The 15,263-nt window shown below is 37.7% G+C and overlaps 1 non-coding gene across 1 annotated transcript; it reads left to right on the top strand.

Annotated features, from left to right (window-relative positions):
• The first annotated feature begins 5,595 nt into the window (after positions 1 to 5,595).
• LOC132310838 (small nucleolar RNA R71) lies at positions 5,596 to 5,704 on the top strand. The gene has a single exon (XR_009482721.1). It is a non-coding gene; the product is annotated as a small nucleolar RNA R71 (small nucleolar RNA).
• The last annotated feature ends 9,559 nt before the right edge of the window (positions 5,705 to 15,263 follow it).

Here is a 15,263-nt window from a genome sequence, read left to right as displayed (position 1 = left end):
CTTTGCTGAAATTCCAAGTTCGATCGATCGAACATCACCTTCGATCGATCGAACCCTATTTTGTCTTATTCAAATGATTGATCTTATCCATCGTTGTACGCCTACCAACCACTTTTGTCTTTTTCCCCATAAATATCTTGAAAATATCCCAGCCTTGTCATTATCCGGAGGAGTCAGACCACTTCGGTCGATCCAAGATGCAGTTCGATCGATCGAACCCATTTTCGATCGATCCAAGTTAAGGTTCGATCGATCGAACTTTCTCCAGTGAGAAAAAGTTAAAGTCCAGCTCATTTATTCCGTGTTTCATCCAATGATTGGAGAATATGCCTTGCATGACCACAGCTCATCATGGGGTGTATTTGACCTACCTATATAAGGAATATGATACACTTTTTGAGGGAGTCTCTTGTCACACATTGAAAATCATCTTGGAGGCTATTCTTGGAGAGGAGGAAGGAGGGAAGCTAGAGCACCATTGGAGGAGATCTTCACCAACAAGGAGCAGCCATGGAGTTAGCCCTTGAGGGTTGGATCATTACTACCATGAGTGGATAGACTTCCTCTTGGGGCTAGAGTTAGCTCCAAGCATGCTTTCTATACTCTAATCTTGTGTATTATTGAGGGATTAGTGTTGTATGATACATCTTGATATTCATGTATATATAAATCTTGATTATTTCATGGTTTGTATGGTTTAATGCTTCCAATTGACTATTCTATCCTATCCATATGTCTATGTATGCTAGAGTAGGCTATTCATGTGCTTAACTCTAGATTTAGTGTTTTTGATGCATGTCTGTGTGTATTGATGCTATAGATCTAGAGATTATCAAGATGGTATGCTTAATGAATGCTATTTTGGTTCATTTGATGGTTTATGCCTATTCTTGATGGTTTGTGCCCCTCCCCTAGTCTAGATAGCTTTATTTTCATGCTAGTAATGTAGATTTAGTGTAGTGGTAGTGTAATGTTAGATGGGAGGACAATCTACTCTTGATGTTTGATGTTCCATGCTTGTGAGTCCAAATGGCATATTCCTCTAATATTGTGTTGTATGTGGATTTTGAGCTTAATGAAGGATTAATGACTAGTTATGATATGTTGTATGTTTCACATGTGTTTAGACAATTTATTCCTCTCCCAATAGATATTTTGTACCTCTCACATGATGTTTAGATAATGCATGTTTAACTAAGTCATCCTTATGGATTGCTTGGACTATGAGCTTAATTAAAGGTTCAGTGACTTGAATTGTTATTTTGTTATCTTCACATGATGTTTAGACAATATATTTCTCTACCAATAGATGTATTGTGGCCTCACACATGTTGATTGAGACAATTTGCACTTGTTGAGTCACCCTTACCAATTGAATGTCTTTTACACACACAACATTGTTGCAACACATTCATTTCCCTCATTAGTCACTTGATTATGGTTTGGAATAGTATTGCTTGGTGGTGATCTCTACACCCTAAGACCCCTCTCTCTCTCTCTTGTTTACTTCATATTATTTTATTTAGTTGAATTCAATTTAGCTTAATCAACTAACCCAACTCTCTTTTGCAATCATTTGGTATGTTAGAGTCGAAGTTAAAATTCCAACACGTATAATCCCTTGGGACGATCCCTACTCACCCTATCTATATTTTATATAGAGAAAGGTAGTAGTGGCTTTCTATAAATGTAAAACTTGGCCACCTCCTAAATTCTCACACAACTTTCAAGCTTTGTTGGTTGTGGCGACTCCATCAAGGAAACCAACAACAATCACTGAAAATTTTCGATCGATCGAAGTGAAAAATGTTCAAAAGTTGGATCAATCGAAGTGAATTGGATCAATCCAAGACTTGGATCGATCGAAGCATAAAAGTGCACAAGATTGGATCGATCGAAGGTAGTGAAATGAAGTTCACTACTTCGATCGATCGAAGCACAAGTTCGATCGATCGAACTGTGCAAATGCTGAATTTGAAAAGTCACAGATCTGTAAGATCTAGAGTACGGGGCCCACACAAACGTGTTTGTGGGCCCATCTACACACCATTCATACAATCAACAACACCCAAACACTCCCCAACTTTAAATCAAATAAAAAACCCCTAATTTTGGTTTGGCCGAATGCATGTGTGTATGTATAGCATGTAATCATGAAATTGAAGCTTCAACAATGAATGATTCATACATATTGAACAGGATTTAACATAAACAATCAATAACATGCATCAATTTAAGCTTGGAATCAAGAAAATTGCATTCGGTTTACCTCTAAACCGAGAGAGATGAGATGAGAGAGAAGGGGCAAAGCCGCGATGAAAATGGAGCTTATCATTGGCGAAATTGGCTCGCCGGAGATGGGGAAGATGATTGGGATATAGGATGGCCGGATTGCGCTTGAGATTGAGAGAAAGGTAGACTAAGGGTTAGGGTTTGTTTCGAGGTTAGAATGATCCAAGTGGATCGATCCAACTCGGTTTTATTTTAAAAACACGATATGCAGAGTTCGATCGATCGAACCTAGGTCTCTACTCTAAATTTTTTTTTTTTTTTTTTTTGAATTTGAATTTTGAATTTTGAAAAATCAAAGGAAATTAAATTAATGAGATGCAAATTTTGATCGATCGAAGAAAGATTTCGATCGATCGAAGAGGATAAAGAATGTACAAGTTTAAGGGCTCAAGAGTTGACACACGTTGGAACCTTGGATCGATCGAATTTGGAATTCGATCGATCGAACATGAAAAATTTTGAAAAGTCCCAAGAGTATACATTTTTGAAAAATGGATGAGGCCTGAAAATTTTTCTAAGTGTTGGGACTCATGATCGATCGATCGAACTTTTGAAAACTTGGAGATCCTGAGAGCATGCATTTTGGAATTTGGATGCAGGTCCAAAATTTTTCTAAGTGTTGGGACTCATGATCGATCGAACCACATGTTGGATCGATTGAAAGGTAGTTCGATCGATCGAAATGGTTTACGATCGATCGAACTTTTGAAAATTTGGAGATCCCGAGAGCATGCATTTTGGAATTTGGATGTAGGTCCAAAATTTTTCTAAGTGTTGGGTGCAAAATGAGAGCTGGATCGATCGAGTCTATAGTTGGATCGATCGAACCAAAACTTGGATCGATCGAAATTATGCCTAAATGCTCAAAATGACTTGGATGCTCATGCAATCCCTTACTCAGTTCCTTCCAATGTATATGAACCACAAAAACAGTATCTAGACTTCGCAAGAATCAAAATGCAAGATAGAAATGAGGGAGGAATAGGGTTTTGACATCCTACGAATTTCGGTGCTAGTCTTTAATGTCTCTAGCAAGACCTAGGGTTCTTTTAACCCGGATCAAAGATCTTGCAATGCATCCCCTCCTTTTTGGGATGAGAGATGTTTCGAGTCACTCCCAACAAATGGTTCTTAGAAGAACTTGTTGGGGTAAACTCAAAAGACGTCTTGAGTTCCTTGTTAAAACTTTCCTTAGGCTTCCACGCCCTTTCACAACAAGAGTTCGAAATCACTTTTCTTGCATGCAATGCTGAAGATGAAGATGAAGGCTTTGAAACGTTGTTCATACACAAAAGCTCATTCCTTTCACAAGCAAGATCATGATATTCCTCTACCACATTAACCTCTTCCTCATATTTGTCAAATGGATTGGGTGTGCGGTTAAAGATGTTCAACTTCACTCTCATGTGCCCAAAAGAAATCTTCATTATCCCCGTCCTACAATTTATGTTGGCATTTGAGGTTGCCAAGAAAGGACGGCCAAGGATAACCGGAATTTGGTTCTTTGGATTGGGCACCGGTTCCGTGTCAATGACGACAAAGTCAACCGGGAAGAAGAACTTATCAATCTTAATCAACACATCCTCAATTATCCCCCTAGGCTTCTTAATGGATCGGTCGACAAGTTGTAAAACCACCGACGTTGGTTTCAATTCACTTAAGCCCAATTTGACATAAACCGAATAGGGAAGAAGGTTAACACTAGCCCCTAAGTCAAGAAGTGCCCGGTTGATGACATGTTCACCAATGATACAAGATGTTGTAGGTGCACCGGGGTCCTTAAACTTTGGCAAAGTGTTGTGTTGTAGAATGGAACTCACTTGTTCGGTTAAGACCACTTTCTTTGATGTTTGGCTCTCGTTCTTCCGCTTTTGGGTGCATAAGTCCTTCAAGAATTTGGCGTAAGCCGGAATTTGCTTAATTGCATCCAAAAGTGGAAGATTGACTTTGACTTGCCTAAACATATCCATTATCTCATTGTTCTTGGTCTTTTGCCTTTCTTTTGAAATGGACCCTTTCAAGGCGTCCGGAAATGGAGCTTTTTCAAAAACTCTTTCAGCATTTTCTTTCAAAGAATTCTCAGCATTGGACTTGTTCAATTCATTGGATTTCAAATCACTTTTTAAAGAAGAATCATGAATAACATTTTTCAAAAAACTTTTCTCAAACACATTTTTCAACACTGTTTTCAATGAATCTCTTTGGAAATCATCTTTCAACTCACAATTTGAGGGCTTCTCATTCTCAAGATCATGCACATGTAATGAAAGAGGAATAATGTGTGGAACGGGACGGGTGACAACTTGAGGTTGTACCGGTTCACTCTCTTCATTAGGCATTCTAACTTGATTGTCTACTACCATACCACTTCTCAAGGTTGTTACCACATTGACATGCTCAACATTATGCCCTTCTAATGAGGATTTGGTTTCTACAACACATTGTTGTTTGGTTGGGGCATTCATGTGCATCTTTCCCTTCTCTCTAGCATTAAGTGTTTCAGCTATTTGCCCTACTTGGGTTTCTAGCTTGGCAATTGATTGAGAATGAGAATGCAACAATTGAGTATTTGCTTCTAGAGTGCCCAAAGCATTTAAAACCTTTTCCTCAAAAGTGGAACCTCTAGAATTTCCTTGAGAATATGATTGGTTAGGAAAATGAGAACTAACAAATTGATTTCCTTGTGAGTTATATGGTCTTGAACCTTGGGATCCTTGGTTTTAAAGTAGAGGTGGAATGTATTTCCCTTGAAAACTGCCTTGGGAAGAGTTTGAGCCCTCCTCTTGGTTTTTCCAAGAAAAATTAGGATGATTCCTCCAACCGGGATTGTAATGGTTACCATAAGGATTGTTCCCTTGGTTCACAAATGTTGCATTAACTTGCTCAATGGGTTCATTTTAAATTTGTCCATGAGGACAATTTGAAGTAGAATGAAGAACACTAGAACAAGTCATACATGATTCATTTTGAGCTCTAGGAGAATGGTTAGGAAAGGAAGACACTTGATTCGCTAAGTTTTAATTGATCAATTGATCAAACTTTTGAGATAAAGACGTCATCTCGACGGTTATATCATTTGAGTGGTCAACTTGATACAAGCCAACACTCTTCCTACCTTGAGAATTTCTACCATTCCTAGATGACAATGTTCTATGCAAAGAGTTTTCACTCATGCTCTCATAAAGACGCCACACGTCTTCCTCTTGCCGGTCTATATAAGAACCTCCCATTGAAGCATCAACCATGCCTTTATAATTTTCCGATAAGCTTTCAAAGAAGAATTGGACCAATTGCCATTTAGGCATGTCATGGTGAGGACACTTCCTAAGCAATTCATTGAAGCGTTCCCATGCCTCGTGGAAAGTTTCTCCCTCCCTATGTGTGAATTCTCTAATGGCAGTTCTCATAGCATTGGTCTTAGAAACCGGATAGTACTTTTTCAAAAATTCTTGTTGCATTTCTGCCCAAGAAGTTATAGAAAAAGGCCTAAGGTTGTTAAACCAATACTTCGCCTTATCTTTAAGGGTGAATGGAAAAAGTTTCAGCCTTAAAACTTCTTCCAACATGTCCGTGTATCGAATGGTAGAACAAACTTCAAGAAACTCATCCAAATGCTTGTAAGGTTCTTCACTAGGAAGTCCATGAAAGTTAGGTAGCATTTGGATAGTTTGTGCTTTAATCTCATAATGGTGTGCTCTAAATGGTGGCAATTGAATGCATGTGGGTGCATTATACTCATTAGGCACATAGTGATCTCTCAATGCGAGTGGTGGATTAGCAACTTGAGGTGCAACATGGACACCTTGGTTATATTGAGCTTGATTAATGATGGGGGGTTGTGGTGCATACATTGGCCTTGGAATTCCCATTGGAATTTGGCCTTGTTGTTGAGGAGGTTGATGAATGTATGGCCTAGGCATGCCTAATGGAACTTATATATTATCATTTTGCACATTAGGATGAAGGATGCCTTGTTGGTCTATGTGACCAAGGTCTTCAACATGATCATCATTGAGAGCGTCCATTGGTAGATTGGTTCTATGTGAACTTTCTCTTCCTCTTAGATTCCTAATAGTGGATTCTAAATGCAAATCAAGAGGGACAAGAGTAGGTCTCAATGAACGACAACCATGCATGCACAATGCAACACGAATAAGTAACTTTCTCAACAATGGAATTAAACTTCACAACCACAATTTTCAAATGCAATGTATGTCAAATAAATGCCTCCACGTGGGCCCCCGATTTATCTAATGATGCTATGCAATGCCTCCACGTGGGCCCCCGATTTAACTAAGGAGATTGAGTAAGAAGGTCTCACAATAGTCCTTTAGCACTTCAACTCCAAAATTAAAAGCTTAGCTTAGCAATTTTACTTAACAATTTTTCATTTTAAGCATTTTTCCTTTGCTTTGCTTTGCTCCTTAGCTTGGAATTAATTTGCTAGCTCCTTGCTCAATGCACCTAGTCAATGGAGAACAAATTCAGTAAGCAATCAAAAACAGAAAATAAAAAGAAAGTAAAGACACGATCAAAAGAGTACTAATCCTAATTGAATTTCACAATTCGACGTTGCCAATTTAAAATCCCCGGCAACGGCGCCAAAAACTGACCGATAGCCTTTACAAGGGTCGCGATACCAAGTCAAGCTTGAAGAGTTGTGAATTTAGGAGGTGGCCAAGTTTTACATTTATAGAAAGCCACTACTACCTTTCTCTATATAAAATATAGATAAGGCGAGTAGGGATCGTCCCAAGGGATTTGATGGTGTATCGAATTGTGAAACTATGGTAATTAGGGTTAGTAGGTCGAGTGATCACACAATTGATTGGTTGGTTGATTAAGCTAAATTAAATTCAACTAAATAAAATAATATGAAGTAAACAAGAGAGAGAGAGGTCTTGGGGTGTAAAGATCACCACCAAGCAATACTTTTCTATACTACTAACAAGTGATCAATTGAGGGTAATGGATGTGTTGCAATATGATAAGGGTGTGTGTGCATTAGGTTGATTCAATTGGCAAGGATGACAAATCAAGCAAGTATTGTCTAAACATCATGTGAAGAGCAAAATATATCTAAACAATAGAGCATATATTATCTAAACAACATGGGGATAGCACAATAGATCAAAACAAGTCATTAATCCTTCATTAAGCTCACAATCCACATACAACACAATATTAGAGGAATATGCCATTTGGACTCACAAGCATGGAACATCAAACATCAAGAGTAGATTGTCCTCCCATCTAACATTACACTACCACTACACTAAATCTACACTACTAGCATGAAAATAAAGTTATCTAGACTAGGGGAGAGGCACAAACCATCAAGAATAGGCATAAACCATCAAATGAACCAAAATAGCATTCATTAAGCATATCATCTTGATAATCTCTAGATCTATAGCATCAATACACATAGACATGCATCAAAAACACTAAATCTAGGGATAAGCACATGAATATCCTACTCTAGCATACATAGACATATGGATAGAATAGATAGTCAATTGGAAGCATTAAACCATACAAACCATGAAATAATCAAGATTTATATATACATGAATATCAAGATGTATCATACAACACTAATCCCTCAATAATACATAAGATTAGAGTATAGAAAGCATGCTTGGGGCTAACTTTAGCCCCAAGAGGATGTCTAGCCACTCATGGTAGTGATGATCCAACCCTCAAGGGCTAACTCCATGCCTGCTCCTTGTTGGTGAAGATCTCCTCCAATGGTGCTCTAGCTTCCCTCCTTCCTCCTCTCCAAGAAGAGCCTCTAAGATCAATTTTCAATGTGTGACAAGAGCCTCCCTCAAAAAGTGTATCATATTCCTTATATAGGTAGGTCAAATACACCCCATGATGAGCTGTGGTCGTGCAAGGCATATTCTCCAATCATTGGATGAAGGACGGAATAAATGAGCTGGACTTTAACTTTTTCTCGCTGGAGGAAGTTCGATCGATCGAACCTTAACTTGGATCGATCGAAAATGGGTTCAATCAATCGAACTGCATCTTGGATCGATTGAAGTGGTCTGACTCCTCTGGATAATGACAAAGCTGGGATATTTTCAAGATATTTATGGGGAAAAAGACAAAAGTGGTTGGTAGGCATACAGCTGTGGATAAGATCAATCATTTGAATAGGACAAAATAGGGTTCGATCGATCGAATGTGATGTTCGATCGATCGAACTTGGAATTTCAGCAAAGGCCAAGGTTGGATCTATCGAGAAATACTGTGATCGATCATAGATGTTCGATCGATCGAACTCTAAGTTGGATCGATCGAACTTTTCAGCTGCACAACTTGATTCCTTTTTGCTCCTTTCTTTCTCCACTTTGCTCCCTCCTTTGGTTTATCTCAGGATTGCTTCAATTAAGCTCTTATTTGGCTGAGTTAGCTAAATTTTGGGATTAGTGCCTGAAAATAAAAAATAACACATAATAAGTCTAAAACGGCAAAGTAAGATAGATAAAGGTACTAGAATGCTTAAGCTTAACGGGTTTAAATGCGCACTTTTCAGTGCTCATCGTATACTCTTTCCTTTTGTTCTCTTTGCACATTGAGGACATTGTACCGTTGAAGTTTGGGGGCAATGGTGTACTTTATAGTGTTAGCATTAAACTTCAAAATTTTGAGCATGATTTGTGTATTTGAGAGATTTTCTATGATTGGTCCATATCTAGCTATGATTTTGATCTTTTGAAGACTATATTGCTTAAAATTTAAAAATTGTTTGGTTTAAGAGTCCAATACTCCTTGTATGCCGTATGGATGCCATTTAGGAGTAAAGTTTTCGAAAGATTGATATCTTGCTTGCACTTGTGGTCCACATCATCTTGACTTTGTAATTGTTTTGAGATTCACTTTAGAATTCTACACTAGCATAGGCGCACACTATCATTCATTTGTGGGGTACATGCTTTGTTGATTATTGAATTGGTTATATCCTAATTGGGCTAGTAGTTCATTGAAAGTTTTCATTCTTGATAAAGGTGGATAACAACCCCTTTTCACTAAGTAACCAGGATTCAAGCCTCATCAAGCACTGAACTTCTCGCGCCGAAAGGTGGAGGGCCCAAACTCTAGGTTAATAATTGAATAAAAAAAAATTAAAAAAAGAAACAGAAAAAGCAAAAACAAAAGTAATAAAAAAGTAAGGACTTCTCTCAAAAGGTGAGAAGTGGGAAATGGTTAGATGGAAGTTGTCTTGATTTGTAGCCTAGTTGATTTGAGATTGTAAGTCCATAGGGGTGTTTGAACGCCTAATGCCCTAAAACCGTCTAGTTTGGGAGTCATTGACCTAACACTCGACCTCATAAATTGCTAGAAAGCTTAATGGATCAACACATTGCACCATGCTTCCATCTTTGATCCTAAAAAAAAAAAAAATAAATAAATAAATAAAAATTGAGTGTAAAGAATAAACGCACTTAGAACAATAAAGCTTTAATAAAAGGTCCACCTTTTGTCTTGATGATCGGAACTAGATTTGTGTGCTAGTTTGAGGGTAAGGATGTGATTAATTCTTTAGTTGGCTAAAATAGCAACATATTTGATGTCGGTCCACTCAAAAGGATTCTAGAGTTGTTTTGATTTGCATGATCAATTTCTTGATGTCTGGAGGACCATACTTGCTTGCTTGATGTTGAGATTTTGGGAGAATGCTTAGAAATGTTTGAAAAATTGCATACTTGAGGTAGTTTTCTCCCGATGCTTGTTTACAATATTGGTGTCTCTTTAGAAAGAATGAGCTTAATGTTTCTGGGTATCATTTCTGGAAACCCTCAAGAGACTTCACTCGTCTACTAGGGGTAACATAGGGGTTTAAAAGGCTTGTTGCATATGTTAAGTGCAATCGTGTTCCCTACGAAAGTGGCGTTATCCATTTATTGTTTTGTAGTTCATAGTTATTTAGTTATTCATTTCATTCCTTTACTTTCTAGTTCATTGCTAGGGACTAGCAATATTTAAGTTTGGGGGTGTGATGAGGGCTGAAAAGTGCGTACTTAAACCCCTTAAGCTTAGGCATTCTAGTACCTTTATCTATCTTACTTTACCGTTTTAGATTGATTTCGTATTATTTTCATTTTCAGGCACTTATCCCGAAAATAAGCTAACTCAGCCAAATAAGAGCAGAAATGAAGCAATTCTGGAATGAATCAAAGAAAGGAGCCAAGTGGAGGCAAAAGGAAGAAAAAGGTGGAAATCAACATCTTCGATCGATCTCAGATCAAAGTTCGATCGATCCAACATGATCGATCTCAGCACTTCAAGATGGATCAGAGCCATGATGACATTTTCAGAGATCTCAAAAGTTTGATCGACCAAACAACATTCTTCGATCGATTGAACTACATTGTCCTTATCCAAATGATTGATCTTATCTAGTTGTACCACCCAACCAACCACTTTTGTCCTTTTCCCAAAAATATCTTCAAAATATCTCAGATTTGTTTTTATCCAAAAAGCGCCGCCATTGAGGATCGATCCAACTTCAGTTCAATAGATCTCAGCCATATTCGATCGATCCAAGTCCAAGGTTCGATCGATCGAACTTCCTCCAGTGTGAAAAAGTTAAATTTCCAGCTCATTGAAAGCTGTCCTTATCCAATCATTAGGGAATATTTGCTGTACGACCCTAGCTTAATTTGGGTGTCATTTGACCTACCTATATAAGGATAAGGATTACTTTTTATATTATATCACATCATATCATATCATACCTTGTAGAACACTTGGAGAGGAAGCTTAGAGGAGGAGGAGGCTAGAGACACCATTGGAGACTCTTCATCAACTAAGAAGCAAATTTCTACCATGGAGTTAGCCCTTGAGGGTTGGAGAAGCACTACCATGAGTGGCTAGACATCCTCTTGGGGCTAGAGTTAGCCCCAAGCATGCTTTCTACATCTTGATTTCGTGTATTATTGAGGGATTAGTGTTGTAATATATGTTTTGGCACTTATATATATATAGATCTTGTTTATTCAATGATTTATGTGGTTTAATGCTTCCAATTGATCATTTGATTCTATTCATTTGTCTATGTATGCTAGAATAGATGTTCATGTGTTTGTCTCTATTTCTTGTGTTATTGATGCATGTCCATATGTATTAATGCCATAGATCTAGAGATTGTCAAAACATTGTGCTTAATGGAATGCGCTTATAATTTTCTTGATGGTTCATGCTCATTTCTTGATGGATTGTGCCTCTCCCTTAGCTTAATTGGTTTAATTTCATGTCATTAGCTTAATTGTAGTGTAGTGGTAGCATAGTTGTTAGATGGGAGGATAATCCATGTTTGTGGTTTGATGTTCCATACTTTTTAATGCAAGTAGCATATGTCTCTAACCTTATGGTGTATTTGGCTTGTGAGCTTAATGAAATGATTAATGACTTGCTAGATATATTGTACTTTTCACATATTATTTAGACAATATATACTTAATTGTTAGATATATTGTGCTTTTCACATGTTGCTTAGACAATATATACTTAATTGGTCACCCTTGCTAATTGAATCAACCAAACACACACACATACATCAATATTGCAACACACATTTCCCTCATTAGTCACTTGTTAAGGGTGTAGAAAAGTATTGTTTGGTGGTGACCTCTAAACCCCAAGATCTCTCTCTTACTTACTCTTTATTGCATTCAATTATTTAGTTTAATTTGCTATCTAGTTTAATCAACCAACCAACTATTTGTTTGATCACTCGACCTACTAACCCTAATAGTGATTCCATAACCGAATTCAACTCCAATTCCTTGGGACGATCCCTACTCACCCTAACTATATTTTTAGTGAAGGTAGTAGTGGCTTTTATAAATGTAAAACTTGGCCCTCGCCTTAATGCACACACTTTCTAAGCTAATGGTGTAAGACGGCGGAACACCACCAGTAACTCTTGCGTTTGTGTGTGATTGCTATTTTTTTTTGGCTTTTGTTGAATCTTCATGTTCTTTTATTGTTCTCGTTGTTGTGAAACATAGTGCTCGGTAATGGTTAAATTAGGTTTTTAAAAAGATTTTCATTCCTCTACGTATATCCTTCTCAATTAGGGTCTTTCTCCCTCTTGCTGAAGACCTCCCTCTCACCTTCTTAATTGATGTATTGTGAGCATTTATGTTATTCTAGCTGTCACAGTGGTCGATTTTGAATACGAATCTCCAAGCTTGTGATGGCACTAAGCCAAAAATAAAAATAACTTTTCTCTGATTTCTGACTTAGCTCAGCCAGCTCACACTTGTTGCCTAGGATGCACAACAAGTCACACAATTACAATTGCAAAAATGTAAGGAATGCACACCCACGAATTGACAGAAGCCTAATGATTCCAACCTTTCTACTATTATTAATAAAACAATACAAGGAAATGCCTCAACCTACAAAATATACAAGAATGCAGAACCATACAAGAGTCTCCCACAACACTCTTCTCTGTTTCTCACTGCCCTTCTCTCTCTCCCTCTCTCTAATCGAACCCACCTATTTATAGGCAAACTCACAAAACTGCCACTTAAGTGATGGATGACACCACCATCCATCTAGGGTCATGCAGGCACCCTCTGAGTGTGCCAGCACTAAATATGCAGATGACAAACCCAACAACACATGCCATCAGTCTCTAGTGATTGCCCAGCAACTGCCACTACATATATATATCTATATATCTGTGACGGCCCGGGTTTTTCAAGCCAGTGCATCATGTGATGAACCGTAGTTTGATCCGATAACGGATCCGAAATGCGGAAGCGAAAACAGAAAATAAGACACTAAGAAGTCAAAGTGACCTTCCATGAGGTCGTGGAACTCAATGAGAATTGATGCGGAAGCAAAAGACCAAAAATATGACAAATAAGCCCCTAGGGACAAAATAGTCATTTCTAAACACTATGGACTTGGGTGCCACCGAGCACACCGCTGGAAGGACAGCGAAAAACTAATCAAAATGGACTCAAGAATCACTTGATTCGGAGTCCGGATGAAGAAGATATGAAACTCCAAAGTTTCATAAAATCAACTTTTGGGTTTGAAATCAATGCGGCAAGGGTACTTAACAAGGGGTAAAATGGTCTTTTCAGATATAATTTGATGCAACCATGTATATCGTTATATAGACTAGCAAAAACTAATAAATTTAGACTCAAAAATCACTTAATTTGGAGTCCGAATGATGAAGATATGAAGCCTCAAAGTTTCAAAAAAATCAACTTATTTTCCGAGTAAGAAATCTGGGTAGGAATAGTGTTTTTACAGCAAGCAACATTTGATTTTTTTTCTCGGAATTGAGGCTAAAAACGGACCCTTAAACGAGTTTTTCTGGAAAAACACGAAGAAGAAACCACCCTTCAAATCACATTTTCTACCCGGATGCGTGAAAGGAACGGAGAAAAACACATTGTAAGATCCCTAAAATGCCCCTTGATCAGCCTAGGTCAAGAGGGACCCAAAAAGCTGCTACATGAAATTTCTTTAGGATCAGTCCACAACTGAGAGCAAAAACAGGCTATCAAATGAATTTTTCTGGAAAAAAAGGAAAAAGAAACCCCTCCCAAAATCAAGTATTCTACGTGAGAGAATTCAAAAAAAAAATCGATGTAGAATGCCCAAAATGCCCTCCATGAAATCTGGTCATGAGCGTCATAAAGCTGCTAAATGTAAAGTTGGAATTTGAACTTTGCAATGGAATCCCGGTATCAAGATGACATTTTCTGGAAAAACACGAAGAAGAAACCCTCCCTAAAATCACATTTTCTAAGTGACCATGTTGAAAAAAGAAAAATAAAATGGATGTGAAAAGTCTAGAAAGCCCCTAGATCAGATTATGCAACAAAGTTTCAAAATGAGTGCATAGGAGGCTCATTTCACCAAAGAAGAAGGTTTTTCCCGGAAACGACCATGCACGCAAGTGTAACTTACCTATGCGGACGTGCTACAATGGTCTATGGCTTAAAAATACCACCGATGCAAAGTCCAACCCCCCCCCCCCTCCGGCGGCCGCAACGGGCAAAAAAGGCAAAGATGAATAAGAAAAGGGAAATTTTGAAAACCAAAATTAACAAATGATTTCAAATTACCATTTGGCCCTTGGCCACACTTCATACATGATTAACGAGACCCTATGAAAGAATAAAAATAGAATTCCCACACCCGATGCAACCATAGTGAAGCAATGACTCGGCATTTTCCAATATTTTCATAATATTTCATGATGTTAAAAGTTACATAGAATACAATATAAATGTCATTGGCCTCCGGCCTCATCTCATACATGTCAAATACATTGAAAAGAGTGTACTCATGTACATATTACATATATGAAATCAAATATACACATTTTGACATATCAGGCTAGAAATAGGATTTCATGCTAACATTTTCATGAAATAGCATAGTGTGTATCCCAAATCAAGGTCCCTGTACCAGAAAAATGTCCCCACTACGTGGGTGAGTAACATAAAGCTACTCGTAGGAGATGAGCATGCATCGACCTAGTGTTTTACAATTATATCACCTTAAGGTGAAACATGTCAAAGGGCTCATGCCACCTAACGTCTATTTCAAAATGAGACTCAGAGATCATCCCAAGCTACTCATGCAATTTAAAGTGAACAACGGCATACAAGGATACATGTTCAAGTATACTAAGCATTGTTCGAATGTGCTACACAACATACAAGCATATATTTCCAAGTATACTAAACCATATTAAGACAAGTCATACAATGTCTAAGCATATGTACACAAGTATACATTTTATATGGAAATCTCGTAAATCAAGTATAAGAACACAAGTATACTAAGCTAAAAGAGATACGTCTAAAACATGTATACACGGCACAAGCATACTAAATGAAATTTAAACTCACGGAGCAAGTATACAAGTTCAAGTATACTAAATAGGATTCAAATATCCAAAGCAAGCATCAATTCTCAAG

Source organism: Cornus florida, unplaced genomic scaffold (assembly GCF_030987335.1).
Source record: "Cornus florida cultivar Cherokee Brave unplaced genomic scaffold, ASM3098733v1 CherokeeBrave_3.0.0_Hap2_Chr05, whole genome shotgun sequence".
Taxonomy (NCBI): domain Eukaryota; kingdom Viridiplantae; phylum Streptophyta; class Magnoliopsida; order Cornales; family Cornaceae; genus Cornus; species Cornus florida.
Note: the sequence above shows the minus strand (reverse complement) of the source record. Positions and strands in the feature narration are given on the sequence as shown.